At 45.5% G+C, this 19,318-nt stretch overlaps 1 long non-coding RNA gene across 1 annotated transcript in view; it reads right to left on the minus strand.

The window, feature by feature from the left end:
* Positions 1-7,863: 7,863 nt before the first annotated feature.
* Positions 7,864-19,318, minus strand: part of LOC138674223 (uncharacterized) — a 53,377-nt gene continuing 41,922 nt past the window's right edge. Inside the window, exons 2-3 of the long non-coding RNA XR_011320537.1 lie at positions 9,142-9,302; positions 7,864-9,054 (exon numbers count right to left, since the gene is read on the minus strand). This is a non-coding gene — a long non-coding RNA (uncharacterized lncRNA). The remainder of the gene's footprint in view (positions 9,055-9,141; positions 9,303-19,318) is intronic.

A 19,318-nucleotide genomic window follows, 5' to 3' on the forward strand; every position in this document is an offset into this window, starting at 1 on the left:
CAGATTTGGACTCATGTGGTGGACAATTTGACATTGTCCCAGGAGAAGGCTCAACGTTTCGCTAACCGCTGGCGTTGTGTTGGTCCCCGACTTCGTGTTGGGGATTTGGTTTGGTTGTCGTCTCGTTATGTTCCTATGAAGGTTTCCTCTCCTAAGTTTAAGCCTAGTTTCATTGGTCCGTATAAGATTTCTGAAGTTCTCAATCCTGTGTCATTTCATTTGGCCCTTCCAGCTTCTTTTGCCATCCATAATGTGTTCCATAGGTCGTTATTGCGGAGATACGTGGCGCCTATGGTTCCCTCTGTTGATCCTCCTGCCCCGGTGTTGGTCGAGGGGGAGTTGGAGTATGTGGTGGAGAAGATTTTGGATTCTCATGTTTCGAGACGGAAACTCCAGTACCTGGTCAAGTGGAAGGGTTATGGTCAGGAAGATAATTCCTGGGTTTTTGCCTCTGATGTTCATGCTGCCGATCTAGTTCCTGCCTTTCATTTGGCTCATCCTGATCGGCCTGGGGGCTCTGGTGAGGGTTCGGTGACCCCTCCTCAAGGGGGGGTACTGTTGTGAATTCTGTTATCGAACTTCCTCCTGTGGTCATGAATGGTACTTCGGCGAGTCCTGTCCATGGACTCCCTCTGGTGGCTGTGAGTGGAGCTGCTGCTTCTGAGGTTCCTTCCACAGGTGACGTGGTTTATCCTTTGGCTGGCTGCTCTATTTAACTCCACTCAGATCATTACTCCATTCCAGCTGTCAATGTTCCTGCATTGGTTCAGTTCGCTCTTGGATCTTTCTGGTGACCTGTCTACTCCAGCAGAAGCTAAGTCCCTGCTAGTTATTATTTGTTAATTGTTTCCTTGTCCAGCTGGATATCATGATTTTGCCTTGCTAACTGGAAGCTCTGGAATGCAGAGTGGCATCTCCGCACCGTTAGTCGGTGCGGAGGTCTTTTTGCACACTCTGTGTGGTCTTTTGTAGTTTTTTGTGCTGACCGCAAAGATACCTTTCCTATCCTCTGTCTGTTTAGTAAGTCTAGCCTCCCTTTGCTGAAACCTGTTTCATTTCTGCGTTTGTGACTTTCATCTTTACTCACAGTCAATCTATGTGGGGGGCTGCCTTTTCCTTTGGGGAATTTCTCTGAGGCAAGGTAGGCTTTATTTTCTATCTCTAGGGCTAGTTAGCTCTTAGGCTGTGAAGAGGCGTCTAGGGAGTGTCAGGAACGCTCCACAGCTATTTCTAGTTGTTGTGATAGGATTAGGGGTTTGGGTTAGCAGAGCTCCCACATCCCAGAGCTTGTCCTGTGTGAGTTTAACTATCAGGTCGTTCCGGGTGCTCCTAACCACCAGGTCCACAACAGTTAGTTTAACTATCAGGTCGTTCCGGGTGCTCCTAACCACCAGGTCCACAACAGGGGCTGCCTTATACTTCAGGTTCTGCCTATAGAGGGCTGCCTTATACTTCAGTATCTGCCTATAGGGGGGCTGCCTTATACTTCAGGATCTGCCTATAGGGGGCAGCCTTATACTTCAGAATCTGCCTATGGGGGTGCCACCTTTTCCTACAGGTCCAGGAAAAAGATGTGCACACTGTCACTAGGTTGGTGCAGGCATGAACAAAATAGTCCAAGTATAGGAAAAATCAGCCGCACTCAAATGGTTGAAAGTTCAGCAAACTGTGTAGTTTCTTTATTAACATAAACAATAAACATCACCAGGTGCTTTTTTAGGAGGTAAATGGGTGGCGGACTATTCAATTCGGGTAACGTTTCGACCCCAGCGGGTCTTTATCAAAACGTCACTTATGCCAAAGAGGTAGAGGAGAGGAGAAAGAGCCGAGTTCCCATAGGGCAGCTCTGGTGGAGTTGTGTGGAAGCACATCCTAGTTCAGGAAGTTCAGAGATAACTCTATTCGTCCACCTATCAGGGACAAACAGTTTCTCCGCTGGGCAACGATCAGGTTTATTAGCCTGAAATTTTTGCAGCACCCGCCGCAAATCAGGGGAGATGGCAGACTCAATTACTCCTTCCTTGAGGATACCCGCCGGCTCAGATAAACCCGGAGAGTCGGGTACAAAACTCCTAGACAGAGCATCCGCCTTCACATTTTTAGAGCCCGGAAGGTACGAAATCACAAAAGTCAAAACGGGCAAAAAACAACGACCAACGAGCTTGTCTAGGATTCAAGCGCTTGGCAGACTCGAGATAAGTCAAGTTCTTATGATCAGTCAATACCACCACGCGATGCTTAGCTCCTTCAAGCCAATGACGCCACTCCTCGAATGCCCACTTCATGGCCAGCAACTCTCGGTTGCCCACATCATAATTACGCTCAGCAGGCGAAAACTTCCTGGAAAAGAACCTCTCTGCAACAAAACAGCCCCTGCTCCAATCTCAGAAGCATCAACCTCGACCTGGAACGGAAGAGAAACATCTGGTTGACACAACACAGGGGCAGAAGAAAAACGACGCTTCAACTCTTGAAAAGCTTCCACAGCAGCAGAAGACCAATTGACCACATCAGCACCCTTCTTGGTCAAATCGGTCAATGGTTTAGCAATACTAGAAAAATTGCAGATGAAGCGACGATAAAAATTAGCAAAGCCCAGGAACTTTTGCAGACTTTTCAGAGATGTCGGCTGAGTCCAATCATGGATGGCTTGGACCTTAACAGGATCCATCTCGATAGTAGAAGGGGAAAAGATGAACCCCAAAAATGAAACCTTCTGCACACCAAAGAGACACTTTGATCCCTTCACAAACAAAGAATTAGCACGCAGGACCTGAAAAACCGTTCTGACCTGCTTCACATGAGACTCCCAATCATCCGAGAAGATCAAAATGTCATCCAAGTACACAATCAGGAATTTATCCAGGTACTCTCGGAAGATGTCATGCATAAAGGACTGAAACACTGATGGAGCATTGGCAAGTCCGAACGACATCACGAGATACTCAAAATGACCCTCGGGCGTATTAAATGCAGTTTTCCATTCATCACCTTGCTTAATTCGCACCAGATTATACGCACCACGAAGATCTATCTTTGTGAACCAACTAGCCCCCTTAATCCGAGCAAACAGATCAGATAACAATGGCAAGGGGTACTGAAATTTAACCGTGATCTTATTAAGAAGGCGGTAATCTATACACGGTCTCAGCGAACCATCCTTCTTGGCTACAAAAAAGAACCCTGCTCCTAATGGCGACGATGACGGGCGAATATGCCCCTTCTCCAGGGATTCCTTCACATAACTGCGCATAGCGGTGTGCTCAGGCACGGACAAATTAAACAATCGACCTTTTGGGAATTTACTACCAGGAATCAAATTGATAGCACAATCACAATCCCTATGCGGAGGTAGGGTATTGGACATGGGCTCATCAAATACATCCCGGTAATCAGACAAGAACTCTGGGACCTCAGAAGGAGTGGATGACGAAATTGACAGAAATGGAACATCACCATGTACCCCCTGACAACCCCAGCTGGACACCGACATGGATTTCCAATCTAATACTGGATTATGGGCTTGTAGCCATGGCAACCCCAACACGACCACATCATGCAGATTATGCAACACCAGAAAGCGAATAACCTCCTGATGTGCAGGAGCCATGCACATGGTCAGCTGGGTCCAGTATTGAGGCTTATTCTTGGCCAAAGGCGTAGCATCAATTCCTCTCAATGGAATAGGACACTGCAAGGGCTCCAAGAAAAACCCACAACGCTTAGCATATTCCAAGTCCATCAAATTCAGGGCAGCGCCTGAATCCACAAATGCCATGACAGAATATGATGACAAAGAGCAGATAAAGGTAACGGACAGAAGAAATTTTGACTGTACAGTACCAATGGTGGCAGACCTAGCGAACCGCTTAGTGCGCTTAGGACAATCAGAGATAGCATGAGTGGAATCACCACAGTAGAAACACAGACCATTCAGACGTCTATGTTCTTGCCGTTCAACTCTGGTCAAGGTCCTATCACACTGCATAGGCTCAGGTTTAAGCTCAGGTAATACCGCCAAATGGTGCACAGGTTTACGCTCACGCAAGCGTCGACCGATCTGAATGGCCAAAGACATAGACTCATTCAAACCAGCAGGCATAGGAAATCCCACCATGACATCCTTAAGGGCTTCAGAGAGACCCTTTCTGAATATTGCTGCCAGCGCAGATTCATTCCATTGAGTGAGCACTGACCACTTTCTAAATTTCTGACAATATACCTCTATCTCACCCTGAGCCTGACAAAGAGCCAGCAAATTTTTTTCTGCCTGATCCACTGAATTAGGCTCATCGTACAGCAACCAAAGCGCCAGGAAAAACGCATCGATATTACTCAATGCAGGATCTCCTGACGCAAGAGAAAACGCCCAGTCCTGAGGGTCGCCGCGCAAAAAAGAAATGACGATCCTAACCTGTTGAATTGGGTCACCAGAAGAGCGAGGTTTCAAAGCCAGAAATAGTTTACAATTATTTTTGAAACTCAGAAATTTAGTTCTATCTCCAAAAAACAAATCTGGAATAGGAATTCTAGGTTCAAGCAAAGAATTCTGGACCACAAAATCTTGAATATTTTGAACTCTTGCCGTGAGCTGATCCACACATGAAGACAGACCTTTAATGTCCATTGCTACACCTGTGTCCTGAACCACCCAAATGTCTAGGGGAAAAAAAAGACAAAACACAGTGCAAAGAAAAAAAATGGTCTCAGAACTTCTTTTTTCCCTCTATTGAGAATCATTAGCACTTTTGGCTTCCTGTACTGTTATGAAAGGCAATTCAGAATCACAATGGACATGGAGGTCAGAGCACATACAGTGAACTGACAATAACCCAAAATAATAGAACGAGCTCTGAGACGTGGGAACTCTGCAGACCGCAATCCCTAAGCCTATCAAACCACACTAAAGGTAGCCGTGGAGCGCTCCTGACCAGAACCTAGGCGCCTCGTCACAGCCTGAGAAACTAGCTAATCCTGAAGATAGAAAAATAAGCCTACCTTGCCTCAGAGAAATTCCCCAAAGGAAAAGGCAGCCCCCCACATATAATGACTGTGAGTAAGATGAAAACATAAACATAGAGATGAAACAGATTTAGCAAAGTGAGGCCCGACTAGCTGAACAGAACGAGGATAGGGAAGATAACTTTGCGGTCAGCACAAAAACCTATAAAAAACCACGCAGAGGGGACAAAAAGACCCTCCGCACCGACTAACGGTACGGAGGTGGTCCCTCTGCGTCTCAGAGCTTCCAGCAGGCGAGAAAAAACAATAAAGCAAGCTGGACAGAAAAATAGCAACAGAATAACATAAGCAAAACTTAGCTTTGCAGAGCAGCAGGCCACATGAATGATCCAGGGAAAAAACAAGTCCCACACTGAAACATTGACAGGAAGCATAGAACAAAGCATCAGGTGGAGTTAAGTAGAGAAGAAGCTAACGAGCTCACCAGATCACCTGAGGGAGGAAACTCAGAAGCTGCAGTACCACTTTCCTCCACAAACGGAAGATCCCAGAGAGAATCAGCCGAAGTACCACTTGTGACCACAGGAGTGAACTCTGCCACAGAATTCACAACAAGAGTGGTGCTTTAGAATTTAGAAGGCACAGAGAACCACGCAGCAGATGTAGTAATAGGGACACAAACGGCAGCAGCGGCTCAGTATTCGGGTATCAGCAGGATTAGAAGTTTGTGCAGGTTGGGAATAGATGGTGATGGGGCTGGAATATGAGAAGTGAAATGTGTCTTTATTGTATTCTCTGCAGCCAAGTCGTTGCTGGAAGAAGTTGTCATGTCGGTCTGGGCCACATGGAAAAGAAGGGAAAAGTGAATGATTCCATCAGAGAACATCAGTGGTAAGACATTATCTGTAACTGTGCTGTGATCTCTTAGGCCGGCGTCACACTCGGCGTAAGACAATACGGTCCGTATTTTACGGCCGTATTACATGCGTAATATGCAGAAATGTCCCAGAAATAGTGTTCCGTAGGTAATCTTTTGCCAAGGTGTGGTCGCGTATTTTGCGCATGTACTGTTGCGTGTGCGATCCGTATGTGATCCGTAATGCGTATTTTTCACGCATCATTACAAAATGGACATTTAACGGTTCTCTGGCCTGCAAATAATTCAAATCATCATCAACAACCCTATTTAAGTCCTCTACAACAGGTGGCACCCTCCCATCTGCCCATTTAGTTGTTGTGCTTATTTTGGCTGTGTTGGTCTTACCTTCAAAATATGTCTGACCATGTGTCTTTAAGCACAACTCAGCTGGTGTTGTTTCACTGGCTGTTGTCGCGTCGCTTTGGACAGCCATATCCTGTGATTGTTGATCCGCGAAGGAGGAGACAAAGATTGTGGGTGCATCCTCTATTGACCCAACGCCTCAGAAAAGGACATTTTGAGAGGCTCTATACAGCTTTGAGGTCACATCCTGACAAGTTCTATCTGTACTGTCGTATGACCATCAGTACCTTCGATATCTTATTGGAGATCTTACGTCCAGGTATCAACTATCAGGACACAAGGATGCGCAAAGCCATATCCACTGAGGAGCGTCTTCTTCTTACATTACGGTATGTATTCAACATTCTCACATACTGTATGTTGATGTTTTTTTTATGTGTTGTGTTCTAGCCGGTTCTTGAAAGTATATGTGTACATTAGGGCACAAGCAAATCAACCAAACTGTGGTTAATGTTCTAGTAAAGTAACCATGGGAAATGTACAATTTTATAGTGTAAATAATGTTTTAGAAAAAATACTATGCACTTGTGCTTTTTCATGTTTTGTTTGTACTCTTGTTACATACCTAATATTATCTTTATTTGTCTTTCAGCTTCCTGTCCACTGGCTTGTCATATGCGGGACTACACCTGGAGTTTCTGATTGGGCATTGTGCGTTCAACCTGTATTCAAATATGGGCTAAACTTCAGGAACCTGTTATGCCTGAGCCCAAACAGGAGGATTGGATCAAAATTGCCAGTGGATTTGAGAACACTTGTGACTTCCCTAGCTACATTGGAGCTGTGGATGGGAAAAATATCAGGGTGCGTAAGCTGCAGAACTCTGGCTCCCAATTCTAGAATTATAAGCAGTTTTTCTCTGTAGTTCTGTTAGCTGTTGTTGACAGTAACTACAGGTTTATAATTGTAGACATTGGGGCCTATGGGCGAACTGGAGACTCTAGGGTCTTCAATTCATCTATTATGGGTCGGCGGCTACGTGACAACCAGTTAGACCTGCCACCACCACAACAACTCCCAGGCTCCAATGCGGAAGCAGTGCCTTTTGTTCTTGTTGAAGATGAGGCCTTCCAACTGACAAGGCACGTCATGAGGCCTTATCCCCAGCGCAACCTGGACCACCGGCGGAGGGTCTTTAATTTGAGGCTTTCCAGGGCGCGGAGACTGGTGGAGGGCACCTTTGGGATTCTGGCAGCAAAATGGCGTGTTCTCCAGTCTGCCATTCAGCTCAGTGAGGCAACAATAAATGAAGTAATAAAAGCCTGTGTTATTTTGCACAATTTTACCTGCATCCATGATTGTTCCTCAGCTGATATTGGGGAACACCTGTTGAGCAATGTGATTAGGCCTACACCACATGGCCCTCCTCCTCCCCTTTCTGGCCTAAAAGTTAGGGATGTATTCACAAATTATTTTTTTTCTCCTCATGGTGCCACTCCCTGGCAAGATTATGCAGTTTTGCATGTATGATTTATTTTGCTTATAAATATATTCTAATTTGGCCAAAACATTTAAACTTTCGAAGCAAAACTCTGTGTGTTGTATTTACTTAATTCACATATGGTTATAAGCACAGCATGTGTGTGTGATGTAAGAATGATTGGACCACAACCATAATTAGGCTTTATATGATAATTTTTACTTAACGCAAAAGCCTTTTTGATGAAAATTAAATTTTGTTTTGTAAACTTATGTTGCTTTTTCCAGCAAATTGAATTCTTTTTTTGTTTTTCAAGAACTAGAACATCATAACAAAGTGCTATGACAGCACAAACATAAAGAGCACATGGATACAGTATGTCCACAAAACACACACAAACAAAAATCACAGATTTTGGTAAGTAGGTGGTGGAGATGGGGGTAGGTCAGGGTCCCGATCAGGTGGCCTTTCTTGGCCCAATTGTCCTTCACCCTGTGTGGATGATGTGTAGGCTGGAGGAACATTCGGCCTTGACTCATGTGGGCCAGTTGAGTAATGGCCATAAGGATTCTGAGCAAATCCCTCAGGTTGGAGAAAATATGGCCTGGAATTATATCCAACCCCAATATGGCCATGTCGTTCAAACCCAGGTTGGGACCAGCTTCCAGCACCGGGTCTGGACTAGTGGCCATATTGGGAAGGTTGATGATAGTCGGCCATATGGTACTGAGGTTGCCATGGTGGGTTTGGTGTGGGTAGGAGTTGAGGTGTAGGCTCACGTGGAGGGGGTGCTTCAAATCCCTTTTGAGCATGCACCTGTTGACATCTTTGCAGCTGCAGGAGATTACGTGATGACAGCTGCAAATTTTCAATAGACTCCATAAGCTGATATGGGTTATTTGGGGGGGTGCATGCATCAATAAGGATCTGAATGCACCCTCTCACACGAAGCCTCACCTCACGCTCTAGGGGACGTAAATACTGGGCCAGGCTCCTCGTAAAACCCTCCTCAACATCATCCTCACTAACCCTTGCCAGGTAGTTCAACACCCCAGCATCAATATTTCTCCTACTTTGGATTAGCTCTCTTCTGCGGCGAGCACGCTGTGACATCACTGCAGCCTGTGGTGAGTGCTCCAGGGCAACAGTAGGGCTGCTGCTGTTGGCAGGATCACCCTGGCTTGCTTGTGCTGCTGCTGCTGATGTTGTTGGTGGGGCACCATCTTGGCAAGGTGCTGCTGGAGCTGAATGTGTGGAAGATGAGGATCCTGGAGGGACGGCATATGACGCTTCTGAAGATGGACCTGCCACCTCTCCTCCTTCCCCAACTGGGTCTATGACCACCTCCGAATCTGACCCTGTCTCCCTCTCAGTGAGGTTAGACTGTGTTCTGTAATGAAAGTATATATGAAAATTAAAACAAAAAAATGTCTGACCATTCTAAACATATGTGGAAAATGTGTTGTGAGGTTTGTACTTATTCTCTGAGGTCCATGCTGGGATTCAAGAAGGTCAAAAGATCATAATAGATATATTTATTTTTGGTAGGAGGTGCGCCAGACCCACTCCTTTCACGCTGCTGCCTCTCCCTCCTATATTGATCGTGGATGCTCCGCCATCTTCTCATCACATCAACCACTGCAACAAAATAGAGTAAAATAATTGATTACGCCATTATGCACAGTGGTCATACAAGGTGTAATTGACTACACCGATTTTAGTGTAGCCTAGGAATATGCATTTGTTGAATACATTTATTAGTAATTGTGAAAAATTATAAAAAATTGAATGTAAGGCTACAAGGACAAAGTCCGCTTTTCTCTATCCCAGTATACATTTTTGCTGTTTAACACTGTAAGGCACATCTGAAAAAACCTTGTATTTAAGCCGTTTCTCATGTACAGCACCAGGGACTTAATGGTGTTATATAAATTAATTTCTGAAATAATTAACAATTTTAGGAAAAATACTTCAAAGGAGTTAGGTACTGCTGTTTCACAATAAAATCAATTCACAAACATGAGTGTACTTATTTGGCTCTGTGCCTCACGTGGCTGCTACTCATAATGTGGGAATAGGGACCCACATATACTCCTCCATGCTGCCTCTTTTTGGGCCCTGTTGGCGTAGTTGGGATCTCTCTGGTCCCGAATTACTGGCCTTTCTTGCACTAAAATGATGAGCATGTCTACATTAATTATGTTAGCCATGCTGATTCTCACTCCGTGGAGGCAGGCAGCAGACTTCCGGGTTCACTGTCTGGCTTTTTCAGCTAATTAGCATGTCTCAGCTTCCTGATTGAGGCCTTGGGACATTTCCTGGCACCTGCCAGAGTGTAGCGTATTTCTCGCAAGTCACACGCATGGTCCATATGCATTCCATATTTTGCGTGCCCCCATAGACTTGCATTGGCATATTTGCGCAATACGCTGACAAACGCAGCATGCTGCGATTTTCTACGGCCGTACAAGACCGTATAATAAGGATGCGTAATATACGGCTGATAGGAGCTGCCTCATTGAGAATCATTGGGCCGTGTGTAATGCGTATTTTACGGACGTATTTTATGCACTCATACGTCCGTAAAACTCGCTAGTGTGACACCGGCCTTATATGTTCTGTAGGTCTGGTATTTACCACTAACCATATGGCGGTAATATCCATGTTGGTAGTTATATAGAGATTATCTTCAGTGACAGCGCTGTCATCTGCTGAGGTTCTCCTCCACTATTAGGGCATGTCACCGAATTGTATTGAAGGTCACCTGGTTAGGGGCCCACTCAGAAGCTTCGCCCCCCTGAACCAAAACCCTAGAAACGCCTCTGCTCAGAGGGTCCTCCCACTTTAAAAGGACATCATGTGTGCATACTCCTCCAGTAACAATCTGGCATAAACATGCCACGCTGCTCTGGCTAAATAAAAACAACAAAAGTCTGACATTGTTTGCTAAATTTATTACAAGTTACTCAAAGTAAAATGACTTTTATGGTTTCAGAAAATGAGTTATTATATAATGGAAAATCATACAATTTTCCAATTTATTTTATCAATTCTTCATCTTTGCAATTTCTTTGATTGCTGTCATCCAGTATAGTCCTCTTTGTTTATTACCAAATCCTGGCCATGTGATGGACACATAGGCACACTGTATATAAGAGTTATTAAACCGGTAGGTATCAGAGCTGCTGGTAAGGAACCACATACTGTATGTAACATTGAACTTTCCCATTAATTGTCAATAAGCAGAGCCCTTGACAATGAAACATATTTAATTTATTGACTTATCATTGTACAAACTTTTCATTATTAACCAAGAGTTCTTGTTTTACCTTCAAAATGAACTTTTGTGTATGAAACTCAAATCAGTACATCATGTTATAAACAATAAAAACATTCGTAGTCACCGCCGAGTTCAATAATCTGTATAAAATCATTTCATCTTGGAATGGTCGCAAAAGAAGAAACACACTTCTCCTAAAGTCAAGAAACAAGATCCTAAGAAACACCCACCATGAAAACCCTATTCCTCCTCATGCCCTTTATTTGGTAAAATAGAGTAGTTGTTTGGACTGTTTTGTTTTTTCAGATAACTACCTCTGCCTCTCTAAGGTTTTTATCTTTAAATCACTATAATGTCTTTTTTCATTGCTATAGACCAGATCACAACTTGGACTACCCCTCGCCTATGTCTGGGTATTCTTCCCCTCCCCCCTGCGATGGGCGAGGATTTAAATGTATATATTTTGTTGTTCACGTTTTTTCCCTCTTCTCCCAGGTACCGAGATGGGATAATCTTCTCTTCAGGACATGATGAGTGCGAATAGTAAGGTGAGCTCTGGGTCCATCACAGTTGCCTCCTTTAACGTAAAAGGCCTTAACACGCCCGCAAAAAGAAACCAAATTCTCAATCTCCTAAAAAAACAAAAAACTCAAGTAGCCTTCCTCCAAGAAACACACTTCAAAAGCGGAAGGGTACCTAACACCTCCTTCTCCCCATATCCAACCTGGTTCAATAGCTGCAACTCTTCTGCGTCCAAGGGTGTTAGTATAACACTAAAAAAAGGTGTACCGTTCTCGCCCAAGGACATACTCAGTGACCATGAGGGGAGATATATTTTTGTTAAGGGGCATTTTGCCAATACCTTGGTCACATTCGCCAACCTCTATGCACCCAATAAACACCAGGTTCAGTGGATAACGAAAACACTAGAGGTACTACAACTTTTCACCGAGGGATTATTAATTATAGGAGGGGATTTTAACATCACCTTAAATCCCGAGATTGACTCCTCAAGTGGTCTGTCCTTTGTTTCTCAAAAATTAAGGCATAACCTCCTGAACAAACTATCCACCCTACATCTCATTGACCCATGGCGTATTATCCATCCTACCACTAAAGACTTCACTTTTTCTCCCCCCCCCACTCATCCTACCATCGTATTGACCTCCTTTTGACACAATCGCGATTCTTAAATCTAATTAAATCCGCCAGCATAGGCTCAATCACAATCTCAGACCACGCACCGATTTTCATAGACATTGCTATTGACACCTTACCCCGTCCCGCAACATCTTGGAGACTAAATGAATCCCTATTGGATAACCCACAAAACCTAGAGGAAATAAAGTACGCGCTTTCGCGATATTTTATAGAAAATGTTACAGATGGCTCACTAACACCCAACATATGGGAGGCTCACAAAGCAGTACTCCGGGGAGAACTCATTTCAATCGGAGCTCACGCAAAAAAAACAGAGAGATAAAGAGATGATGTCTCTTTTACATCAAATCGCAATCACAGAACGTCTCCATAAAAAAACTGGCACGCAAAATCTCCAACGGGAACTAGTCGACCTTCGCGTCAAATTAAAGGACTTGCTTAATATCAAATCTGCTAAGATCTTCATGCATTGTAGACATCGATTCTATATGCACGGGAACAAAAATAGCAAGCTGACCTCCCACCTTCTCAAAAAACAGAAGGATAGTAAATTTATAAAGCAAGTATACATAGATCCAAACACGAAGGTCGACAGATCCGAAGATATTGCTGAGGCGTTCAGACGCTACTACCAATCCCTCTATAATTTAGAATCCCCCGAACCCATGAAAGACTGTGTGGCGGCGACAGACAGGATCAAGGAATTCTTAGCCCCCTGTTGTGAATTCTGTGGCTGAATTCACTCCTGTGGTCACAAGTGGTACTGCAGCTTCTGAGCTTCCTCCCTCAGGTGTTCTGGTGAGCTCGTTGGCTGCTTTGTTATTTAACTCCACCTGATTCTGTCTTCCTTGCTCCTTGTCAATGTTCCAGTGTTGGACCTGAGCTTCTGGATCTTTCCTGTGGCCTGCTGCTCTGCTTAGATAAGTGTTTCTTTGCTTTTGTTGCTACTTTTTCTGTCCAGCTTGTCTATTCGTTTTTGCTGGAAGCTCTGAGACGCAAAGGGTGCACCGCCGTGCCGTTAGTTCGGCATGGTGGGTCTTTTTGCCCCCTTTGCGTGGTTTTTTGCTTTAGGGTTTTTTGTAGACTGCAAAGTTCTCTTTGCTATCCTCGCTCTATCTAGAATATCGGGCCTAACTTTGGTGAATCTATTTCATCCCTACGTTTGTCTTTTCATCTTGCTAACAGTCATTATATGTGGGGGGCTGCCTTTTCCTTTGGGGTATTTCTCTGAGGCAAGTCAGGCTTGTTTTTCTATCTTCAGGCTAGTCAGCTCCTCAGGCAGTGCCGAGTTGCATAGGTAGTGACAGGCGCAATCCACAGCTGCCTTTAGTTGTGTTTAGGATAGGTTCAGGTATTGCGGTCTACAGAGATTCCACGTCTCAGAGCTCGTTCTATTGTTTTTGGGTTATTATCAAATCACTGTATGTGCTCTGATTGCTGGCACACTGTGTCACTGGATTGCCTACATAACAGTACAAGGAGCCAACCTAATGATTCTCAATAGAGGGAAAAAAGAAGTTCTGACATCATTTTTTTTTCTCAGCTCTGTCAGGGCCGGCTCCAGGTTTTTGTGGGCCCCGGGCGAAAGAGCCTCAGTGGGCCCCCCTCTTTAACACATACCACGATTCATGATGCACAGATACAGCAGAGAAATATACCACAGCCAGGTAGCATATAACACAGCCCACATAGCATATAGCACAGCCATGTAGCATATAACAGCCACGTAGCATATAGCACAGCCATGTAGTATATAGCACAGCCACGTAGTATATAACACAGCCCACATAGTATATAGCACAGCCCACGCAGTGTATAACACAGCCCACGTAGTATATAGCACAGCCCACGCACTGTATAACACAGCCCACGTATTATATAGCACAGCCCACGCAGTGTATAGCACAGCCCACCCAGTGTATAGCCCAGCCCACGCAGTATATAGCCCAGCCCACGTATTATATAACACAGGCCACGTAGTATATAACACAGCCCACATAGTATATAACAGAGCCACGTAGTATATTGCCAAGCCACGTAGTATATAGCACATCCATGTAGTATATAGGACAGCCACATAGTATATAGCACAGCCACGTAGTATATTGCACAGCTACGTAGTATATTGCACAGCTACGTAGTATATAGCACATCCCCCGTAGTATATAGCACAGCTCAATAGTATATAGCACAGCTCACGCAGTATATAACGAAGCCACGTAGTATATTGCCCAGCCACGTAATATATTGCTCAGCTACGTAGTATATAGCACAGCTCACGTAGTGTATAGCACAGCCCACGCAGACGCAGTATATAGCACAACCCACGTAGTATATAGCGCACAGACTGCCAGCCATTTAGTATAGACAGTCTAGGCTAGGACTAGTCAACCAGGCCTGGCTCACAGCAGGCTGCCATAAAGACCCCCCCATCCCCGCAATGCATTGGGACCAGGTCCATGAACTTGGAGGAAGACTCACTCACTCGCCGTTGTTTCCATTGGGGACACAGCCTGCGCCTGGGACCGGGTGCACCGTCCGTGCACCTGACTGCTGCTCCTGCCTCCTGCTCCGCTCGTCTTTCTTCTTGGCGCTGCCACTGCACCTGCGCTGCCGCTGGACTCCTGGATGGTGGACGCGTGGATTACAGCAGCCAGAAGTGTCAGGACAGAGCGACCGCCGCCGCCGGCCCGGAAGTGACTCATATCCATGGTGATGGCGGCGCCGGCGGTGACTGGTGAGTATTGCAGGCAGCTGTGTGAAACTCAGTCCCAGCAGCAGGCACGGCCCGGAAGTGACTCTGGCTGCGTATCCATGGTGACAGACGGTCCCGACTCCCAGAGGTGAGTATTCCGGCTGCAGCTGCGCACCGTAAATGGGCCCCCCCCATCTCGCCAGGGCCCCGGCATTTGCCCGGGTACGCCGGGTGCTGACGCCGGCCCTGAGCTCTGTGTTCAGTCTTTTTTTTCCCCTAGACATTTGGGTGTTTCAGGACACAGGTGTGGACATGGATATTCAGGGTCTGTGCTCTTCAATGGATAATCTCGTTACAAATGTACAAAGGATTCAAGATACTATTGATCAGAAATCTATGTTAGAACCAAGAATTCCTATTCCTGATTTGTTTTTTGGTGATAGAACTAAGTTTCTTAATTTCAAAAATAATTGTAAGCTATTTCTGGCCTTGAAACCTCATTCTTCTGGTAATCCTATTCAACAGGTTTTGATTATTATTTCTTTTTTGCGCGGCGACCCTCAGGACTGGGCATTTTCTCTTGCGCCAGGAGACCCTGCATTGAGTAATGTAAATGCGTTTTTCCTGGCGCTCGGATTGCTTTACGATGAGCCTAATTCAGTGGATCAGGCTGAGAAAAATTTGCTGGCTTTGTGCCAGGGTCAGGATGATATAGAAGTATATTGTCAGAAATTTAGGAAGTGGTCTGTACTCACTCTGTGGAATGAATCTGCGCTGGCAGCTTTGTTCAGAAAGGGTCTCTCTGAGGCTCTTAAGGATGTCATGGTGGGTTTTCCTATGCCTGCTGGTTTGAATGAGTCTATGTCTTTGGCCATTCAGATCGGTCGACGCTTGCGCGAGCGTAAATCTGTGCACCATTTGGCGGTATTGTCTAAGATTAAACCTGAGCCTATGCAGTGCGATAGGACTATGACCAGAGTTGAACGGCAAGAACACAGACGTCTGAATGGTCTGTGTTTCTACTGTGGTGATTCCACTCATGCTATTTCTGATTGTCCTAAGCGCACTAAGCGGTTCGATAGGTCTGCCGTCATTGGTACTGTACAATCCAAATTCCTTCTGTCCATTACCTTGATATGCTCTTTGTCATCGTATTCTGTCATGGCGTTTGTGGATTCAGGCGCTGCCCTGAATCTGATGGATTTGGATTATGCTAAACGTTGTGGGTTTTTCTTGGAGCCTTTGCGGTGTCCTATTCCGTTGAGAGGAATTGATGCTACACCTTTGGCCAAGAATAAACCTCAGTACTGGACCCAGCTGACCATGTGCATGGCTCCTGCACATAAGGAAGTTATTCGCTTTCTGGTGCTACATAATCTGCATGATGTGGTCGTGTTGGGGTTGCCATGGCTGCAAACCCATAATCCAGTATTGGATTGGAACTCTATGTCGGTATCCAGCTGGGGTTGTCAGGGGGTACATGGTGATGTTCCATTTTTGTCTATTTCGTCATCCACTCCTTCTGAGGTCCCAGAGTTCTTGTCTGATTATCAGGATGTATTTGAAGAGCCCAAGTCCGATGCCCTACCTCCGCATAGGGATTGTGATTGTGCTATCAATTTGATTCCTGGTAATAAATTCCCTAAAGGTCGATTATTTAATTTATCTGTGCCTGAACACTCCGCTATGCGCAGTTATGTGAAGGAATCCCTGCAGAAGGGACATATTCGCCCATCGTCATCACCACTGGGAGCAGGGTTCTTTTTTGTAGCCAAGAAGGATGGTTCGCTGAGACCATGTATTGATTACCGCCTTCTTAATAAGATCACTGTTAAATTTCAGTATCCCTTGCCATTGTTATCTGACTTGTTTGCTCGGATTAAGGGGGCTAGTTGGTTCACTAAGATAGATCTTCGTGGTGCGTATAATCTGGTGAGAATCAGGCAAGGAGATGAATGGAAAACTGCATTTAATACGCCCGAGGGTCATTTTGAGTATCTAGTGATGCCGTTCGGACTTGCCAATGCTCCATCTGTGTTTCAGTCTTTTATGCATGACATCTTCCGTGAGTATCTGGATAAATTCCTGATTGTTTACTTGGATGACATCTTGATCTTCTCAGATGATTGGGACTCTCATGTGAAGCAGGTCAGAATGGTTTTCCAGGTCCTGCGTGCTAATTCTTTGTTTGTGAAGGGATCAAAGTGTCTCTTCGGTGTGCAGAAAGTTTCATTTTTGGGGTTCATCTTTTCCCCTGCTACTATCGAGATGGATCCGGTTAAGGTCCAAGCCATCCAGGATTGGACTCAGCCGACATCTCTGAAAAGTCTGCAAAAATTCCTGGGCTTTGCTAATTTTTATCGTCGCTTCATCTGTAATTTTTCTAGCATTGCCAAACCATTGACCGATTTGACCAAGAAGGGTGCTGATTTGGTTAATTGGTCTTCTGCTGCTGTGGAAGCTTTTCAGGAGTTGAAGCATCGTTTTTGTTCTGCCCCTGTGTTGTGTCAACCAGATGTTTCTCTTCCGTTCCAGGTCGAGGTTGATGCTTCTGAGATTGGAGCAGGGGCGGTTTTGTCACAGAGAGGTTCTGGTTGCTCAGTGTTGAAACCATGTGCTTTCTTTTCCAGGAAGTTTTCGGCTGCTGAGCGTAATTATGATGTGGGCAACCGAGAGTTGCTGGCCATGAAGTGGGCATTCGAGGAATGGCGTCATTGGCTTGAAGGAGCTAAGCATCGCGTGGTGGTATTGACTGATCATAAGAACCTTACTTATCTCGAGTCTGCCAAGCGCTTGAATCCTAGACAGGCCCGTTGGTCGTTATTTTTTGCCCGCTTCGATTTTGTGATTTCGTACCTTCCAGGCTCTAAAAATGTGAAGGCGGATGCTCTGTCTAGGAGTTTTGTGCCCGACTCTCCGGGTTCATCTGAGCCGGCGAGTATCCTCAAGGAAGGAGTCATTGTGTCTGCCATCTCCCCTGATTTGCGGCGAGTGTTGCAAAAATTTCAGGCGAATAAACCTGATCGTTGTCCGGCGGAGAAACTGTTCGTCCCTGATAGGTGGACTACTAAAGTTATCTCTGAACTTCATTGTTCGGTGTTGGCTGGTCATCCTGGAATATTTGGTACCAGAGAGTTAGTGGCTAGATCCTTCTGGTGGCCATCTCTGTCACGGGATGTACGTACTTTTGTGCAGTCCTGTGGGATTTGTGCTAGGGCTAAGCCCTGCTGTTCACGTGCCAGTGGGTTGCTTTTGTCCTTGCCGGTCCCAAAGAGGCCTTGGACACATATTTCAATGGATTTCATTTCTGACCTTCCCGTTTCTCAAAAGATGTCAGTCATTTGGGTGGTCTGTGATCGCTTTTCTAAAATGGTCCATCTGGTGCCCTTGGTTAAATTGCCTTCCTCCTCTGATTTGGTGCCTTTGTTCTTCCAGCATGTGGTTCGTTTGCATGGCATTCCTGAGAATATTGTTTCTGACAGAGGTTCCCAGTTTGTTTCGAGGTTTTGGCGAGCCTTTTGTGGCAGGATGGGCATTGACCTGTCTTTTTCCTCGGCTTTCCATCCTCAGACTAATGGCCAGACCGAACGAACCAATCAGACCTTGGAGACATATCTGAGATGTTTTGTTTCTGCAGACCAGGATGATTGGGTGTCCTTTTTGCCGTTGGCTGAGTTCGCCCTTAATAATCGGGCCAGCTCGGCTACCTTGGTCTCTCCATTTTTCTGCAATTCTGGGTTCCATCCTCGTTTCTCTTCAGGACAGGTTGAGTCTTCGGACTGTCCTGGTGTGGATTCTGTGGTGGACAGGTTGCAGCAGATCTGGACTCAGGTAGTGGACAATTTGGCCTTGTCCCAGGAGAAGGCTCAACTTTTCGCTAATCGCAGACGCCGTGTGGGTCCCCGACTTCGTGTTGGGGATCTGGTTTGGTTATCTTCTCGTCATATTCCTATGAAGGTTTCCTCTCCTAAATTTAAACCTCGTTTTATTGGTCTGTATAGGATTTCTGAGATTCTCAATCCTGTGTCTTTTCGTCTGACCCTCCCAGACTCCTTTTCCATACATAATGTATTCCATAGGTCGTTGTTGCGGAGATACGTGGCACCTATGGTTCCATCTGTTGAACCTCCTGCCCCGGTTTTGGTGGAGGGGGAATTGGAGTATATTGTGGAGAAAATTTTGGATTCTCGTGTTTCTAGACGGAAACTCCAGTATCTGGTTAAATGGAAGGGTTATGCTCAGGATGATAATTCCTGGGTTTTTGCCTCTGATGTCCATGCCCCAGATCTTGTTCGTGCCTTTCATGTGGCTCATCCTGGTCGGCCTGGGGGCTCTGGTGAGGGTTCGGTGACCCCTCCTCAAGGGGGGGGGTACTGTTGTGAATTCTGTGGCTGAATTCACTCCTGTGGTCACAAGTGGTACTGCAGCTTCTGAGCTTCCTCCCTCAGGTGTTCTGGTGAGCTCGTTGGCTGCTTTGTTATTTAACTCCACCTGATTCTGTCTTCCTTGCTCCTTGTC

Source organism: Ranitomeya imitator, chromosome 4 (assembly GCF_032444005.1).
Source record: "Ranitomeya imitator isolate aRanImi1 chromosome 4, aRanImi1.pri, whole genome shotgun sequence".
In the NCBI taxonomy this organism is placed as follows: domain Eukaryota; kingdom Metazoa; phylum Chordata; class Amphibia; order Anura; family Dendrobatidae; genus Ranitomeya; species Ranitomeya imitator.